Raw genomic sequence first — 5957 nt, forward strand, 5'->3', positions numbered from 1 at the left:
GAGGGTTGGTGAGGAGGGGCACTGTTCCTTATTGGTTGAGGTTCAATCTCAGTCTATTCCTGATTGTCTGCTTGTTTAGTTTGGAAAATATCAGGAAAAAAAAAGGAAGAAATGGAGGAAGAAGAGAAGGAGGAATAGAGAAGCCATTGGGAATCTAGTCATCTCTGGTCTAATACACATTTCTTTCTTTTTTTTAATAGATATGACAGTTTTATTTTTATGCATAAAGGGTGATGAGAAAAACCTTTACTGGTTCTAGTAAAACTGGACATTTCAATCAAAAAGCATAGTAAATATACTTATTAAATGCCACTATCTAAAGTACAGCTTTAAAACATCGAACATGCTGTCTAAATTTCAGTACAATGGATCCAAGACCAAGAATACACGTTTCATACATCAAGGCTAGATTACAATTTATCATAGTCATCATCGTCGTCATCATCATCACCATCATCATCTTCACATTTTCTTTTTAGTGCAGTGGCTGACTCATTGGCTGTATTTTGTGATACCATATTAGTAGTAATAAGAATGTTTTTGGGCCCAATTAATGATGGATTAATAAGAACATTCTGAACTGCTGAAGTTGCAGGAATGGATGATTTGACAGCAGGGACAGAGCAGCAGGCATCTGCACTGGAAACCTCTGCCCTGTGATGGACATCGGAGTGCCCACTTTAGCTAAAACAGACATGGCTGGTGGAGTTGGTGTGCCGAGTGTGGGAGTACTTGGTCTGCTAGAAACTGATCCAATACTTGAACGGTTGCTCTTCCTGCAAGAGTAGGTGCCCTTTTTTGTAAAGACTTAAGTCTATAGTTTGGAACAGTTAAACAATATCTATCAGGTGGAAATCTAGGACTTGAATACAGCTTGATTGGTGCCAAAGGAGTTTGATTTATTTGTCTTGCAATATCTAATAAAAAATCTCTTGGGAGAGGAGAAGTGAAAGATGGGCCAGAACAGCACTGGATTGCCAGTCGTACATCATCTGCATCGACAGTAACTTTCTTAGCATGGCTTGAATATATTTTAGCATCATCTAGAATTGTGGTCACATATCAGAAGGCAAACTCCAGCCTCTGATTTATAACTCTGGGCTCATATTCTGTAATCCCCATATCTTTCAGGATTTGTGCCACCATCTGTGCATCTTTCCTCATGCTCTTGGGAGACACCATCTTGCCAGACTCCATGATATCTGGTGATCAGACTTCCCGAGCTAGATTTTCCACATTAATGTATTTCAGGCCTAATCTTGATGCAAGTTCTTTGCCTAGTGTGGTTTTTCAACCCCTGGTGTACCTGTGAGCAGGATGTTCAGAAGCTTCGTAGTCCTCCTTCACACGCAGCCAGCGCCTCGGGTTGCGTGCCTGCCCCACACATTTCTTTCTTAACAGAGAAGTTGGTCATATCTGTATGGGCAAACATACTTTTTTCTTTTTTGTTTCTTTCTTTCTTTCTTTTCTTCTTCTTCTTTTTTTTTGGTCCTTTTGATTTTCTGTTTTCTTTCCTCTCCTGTCTTCTCTGTCCTCTTCTGTCTTCTCCTGTCCTGTCCTGTCCTCTCCTCCCCTTCCCTCCCCTCCTCTTCCCTCTCCTCTTCCTCCATCCCACCCTCCTTCCAATTTCTCTCCCACCCTCTCTCTCCCTCTTTCTTTCTATTTCTTTCTTTCTTTCTTTCTTTCTTCCTTCCTTCCTTCCTTCCTTCCTTTTTTTTTCTACCTATCTTATTTTTTCAACCAAAGACAGTTGGTTACACCAGGCTGGGCAAGTGTTTTTGGAACAGGAGGGAAACCAGGCAAGTTGGTTTTACAGTTTTTAATAGAAAATATGGAAATTTAAAGTTTCTCACCTTTATAACATAGTACTTTAAAATACAAAGAATGACAGAGAGAGAGGGGAGAGATAGAGGGAGAGAGAGAGAGAGAGAGAGAGAGAGACAGACAGACAGACAGACAGACAGACAGACAGACAGACCCTAGTCACCATCATCAGGATTCACTGCCTGCCCGCAGACTGCTGAGAATCTGGAAGAGCCTCAAAGGTGCTCTCCTTACTGAGCCCATGAAGACGGAGCCAGGTCACTGCCATCAGAACTTACTGCCTTCCCACAAAGAGCCAAACACCCAGGAGAAATCTTTCTTATGAGCTCAGGTCCACAGGAGAGATAAGCTCCAGTCAGAGACAAAAAGATCACCTAAATTCACAGAAAACAAAATGGCAAGAGGAAAGCACAAGAACCTAAGCAATAGAAACCAAGACAACCTGGAAACATCAGAATCTAGTTCTCCCACCACGGCAAGTAGTGGATTTCCCAACTCATCACAGAAACAAGATATGAACTTTAAATCATATTTCATGATGATGATGGAAGTCATCGAGAAGCACATGAATAACACCCTTAAACAATTACAGGCAAACCAGGAGAATATACATAAACAAGTAGAAGCCCTTATGAAGAAAACACAAAAATCACTCAGAGAGTTATAGAAAAACACAACCAAACAGGTGAAAGAATTGAAAATGAAAATAGAAACAATAAAGAATTCACAAAAGGAGACAACCCTAGAGATGAAAAAACCTATAAAAGAAATCAGGAGTCATAGATGCAAACATCACCAACAGACTACAAGTGATGGAAGAGAGGATCTCAGGGGCAGAAGACAACATAGAAAACATTGACACAGCAGTTATAAAAACTCAAAAATCAAAAAGGTCCTAGCCAAAAACATCCAGAATATCCAGGACATAATGCGAAGTCCAAACTTAAAAACAATAGGTGTAGAAGAGAGAAAAGACTCCCAACTAAAAGGCCCACTAAATATCTAAATAAGATATCCCAGGACAAAACCAAATTTACATAATGTCTATTCATGAACCCAGCCCTACAAAGGTTATTAGATGGAAAACTCCAATACAAAGCAGGGAGAGTATACACTAGGAAAAGCAAGAAAATATTCTTCTTGAAACAACCCCCGCCAAAAAGTAGTCACACAAACATAATTCTACCTCTAAAACAAAAATAACAGGAAACAACAAACACTATTTCTTAGTAACTCTTAACATCCATGGACTCAATTCCTGCCCCCACCAAAAGACATAGACTATCAGACTGGATACTTAAACAGGATCCAGTATTTTGCAGCATATAGGAAACTCATCTCAGAGCCAGACAGACACTACCTCTGAGTAAAAGACTGGGAAATCTTTCCAAGAAATATTCCCAAGAAACAAGCTGGAGCAGTCATTCTAATATTGAATAAAATATATTTTCAAGCAAAAGTTATCATAAAAGATAAGGAAGGATACTTTTTATTCATCACAAGAAAAAAACTATCAAGACAAAATCTCAATCTTGAATATCTATGCTCCAAATACAAAGGCACCAACATTCATAAAAGAAACACTACTAAAGCTAAAAGCATATATTGAACCACACACAATAATAGTGGTTAGACTTTAACAACCCACTCTCATCAATGGTAGCAGAAACTAAACAGAGACACAGTGAAACTAGCAGAGGCTATGAACCAATTGTATTTAACAGATATCTATAGAACAGTTCATCTTAAAAGAAAAGAATGTACCTTCTTCTCAGCACCTCATGGTACCATATAGTCAGTCACAAAACAGGCCTTAACAAATAGGAGAAGATCAAAATACTCTCGTACATCCTATCAGATCACCATGGACTAAAGCTGGTCATTAACAACAACAACAACAACAACAACAAAAAAAAACAAACAAACAAAAAACCCCCAAAAACAAAAAGCCCTCATACACATGGAAGCTGAACAGTACTCTTCTCAATTATAACATGGTAAGGGAAGAAATAAAGAGAGGGATTAAAGATTTTTTAGAATTTAACAAAAGTGAAGGTACAACATACCCAAACTTACAGGATGCAATAAAAGCAGTACTAAGAGGAAAATTCATAGCTCTGATTGCCTCCAAAAAGAAAGTAAAGAGAACATATACTAGCAGCTTGACAGCACACCTGAAAGCTTTAGAACAAAAAGAAGCAGGTATACCTAAGAGGCATAGATGGCAGGAAAATAATCCAACTCAAAGCAGAAATCAACCAAATAAAAACCAAAACCACCATGCAAAGATTTAACAAAACCAGGAGCTGGTTCTTTGTGAAAATCAACAATATCAACAAACACTTAGCCAGACTAAGTAGAGGGCACAGAGAGAGTATCCAAATTAGCAATATCAGAAATGAAGTGGATGACAGACATAAAACAGAAACTAAAAAAAATTCAAGATATCAACAGATTCTACTACAAAAGCCTATACTCAAAAAAACTGGAAAATCTAGAAGAAATGGACAAATTTCTAGACAGATACCAGGTACCAAAGTTAAATCAGGATCAGAGAAACCATCTAAACAGTTTATCTTACCCCTGCCCCCCAAATAAAAGCAGTCATCAAAAACCTTTTAACCAAAAAAGCCCAGGACCAGATGGGTTCAGTGCAGAATTCTATCAGACTTTCATAAAAGACCTAATACCAATAATCTCCAAAGTTTTCCACAAAATAGAAACAGAAGGAACATTACCCAAGTCATTCTTCAAAGCCACAATTAAACTCATACCTAAATCACACAAAGGCCCTACAACTTTAGACTAATTTTTCTCATGAACATTGATGCAAAAATATTCAATAAAATTCTTGCAAACCGAATCCAAGAAGACATCAAAACAATCATTCACCAAGATCATGTTGGCTTCATCCCCAGGATGCAGGGATGGTTCAATATATGGAAATCTATCAACTTAATACACCATATGAACAAACTCTAAGTAAACAAAGTGATACAGAAACTGTGGTACATTCATACAATTGATTACTACTCAGCTATTAGAAACAGTGATTTATTAAATTCCTTGGCAAACTAGAAACAATTATCCTGAGTAAGGTAACTTAGTCACAAAAGAACACACATGGCATGCACTCACTGATTAGTGGATACTAGCCCCCCAAATTTCTGCTGATACCTAAGAAACAATTCACAGACCTTATAAAGCTCAAATAAATAAATAAATAAATAAATAAATAAAAGGAAAGGCCAGACTGTGGATGCCTCAGTTTATCTTAGAAGGGAGAACAAGACACTCATGGAAGGAAATAAAAGGTCAAATAGAGTAGCAGGGATTGAAGAGAAGATTAATCAGAGACTGCCTTACCTGGGGATCCCCCCATTTGCAGTCACCAAATCCAAGCACTATTGCTGATGCCAAGTAGGGCTGACTGGCAGGAACATGATATGGATTCCTCCTCAGAAGCTCTGTCAGAGGATGCTTACTGAACACAGAACCCCAGTAAAAGTTCTAAAGAAAGGACTGAAGGAGGTGAAAGGGTTTTCATCTACATGGGAATAATGATAGTATCAACCAACTAAATCCTCCACAACTCCCATGGACAAAAACACAAACCACCGAGCACACATGGAGAGATCCATGGCTCCAGTTGCACATGTAGCAGAGGATGGCATTGTCTGGCATCAATGGGAGAAGAGGCCTTTGGTCCAGTGAAGGTGCTTTTCTCAGTGTAGTGAAATATCAAAGCACTGAGGTGGAGAGGGTGATTGGGAGAGGGTACACCTTCATGGAAACAAATGGAGGGCGAGGGGGGATGAGGGCAGGGAAGGGGATAACATTTGAAATGTAATACAGAAAATATTTAATAAAATAATAATAAAAAAGAACAAAATTGTATTGTTTAATATAGCAAGTTAGAGCAATCTCATAAAGAAAAAAATAATACAAAGAGTGTTAAGGGTAAGATTGAGAATTATTTTTTAAAACAGCTTGTCATTCCAAAATGTTTTCTTGGGTATACAATGGCTCCATCTAGAATACACTATTGAAAATGCAACTTAGCAGTTTTTGCTTTATCCAACATCTTCTTCCCCTCTTTTCTTACTGTCATTAGGTACTAAGGTAAGTTTCTG

The 5957-nt window shown here is 38.2% G+C and overlaps 1 pseudogene across 1 annotated transcript; it reads right to left on the minus strand.

The window, feature by feature from the left end:
• Positions 1-410: 410 nt before the first annotated feature.
• Positions 411-1197, minus strand: LOC308435728 (transcription initiation factor TFIID subunit 9-like; annotated as a pseudogene). The gene has a single exon. The product of its transcript is annotated as a transcription initiation factor TFIID subunit 9-like (transcript).
• Between the last annotated feature and the right edge of the window lie 4760 nt (positions 1198-5957).

This window comes from Micromys minutus, assembly GCF_963924665.1.
Source record: "Micromys minutus genome assembly, chromosome: 23".
Taxonomy (NCBI): Eukaryota; Metazoa; Chordata; class Mammalia; order Rodentia; family Muridae; genus Micromys; species Micromys minutus.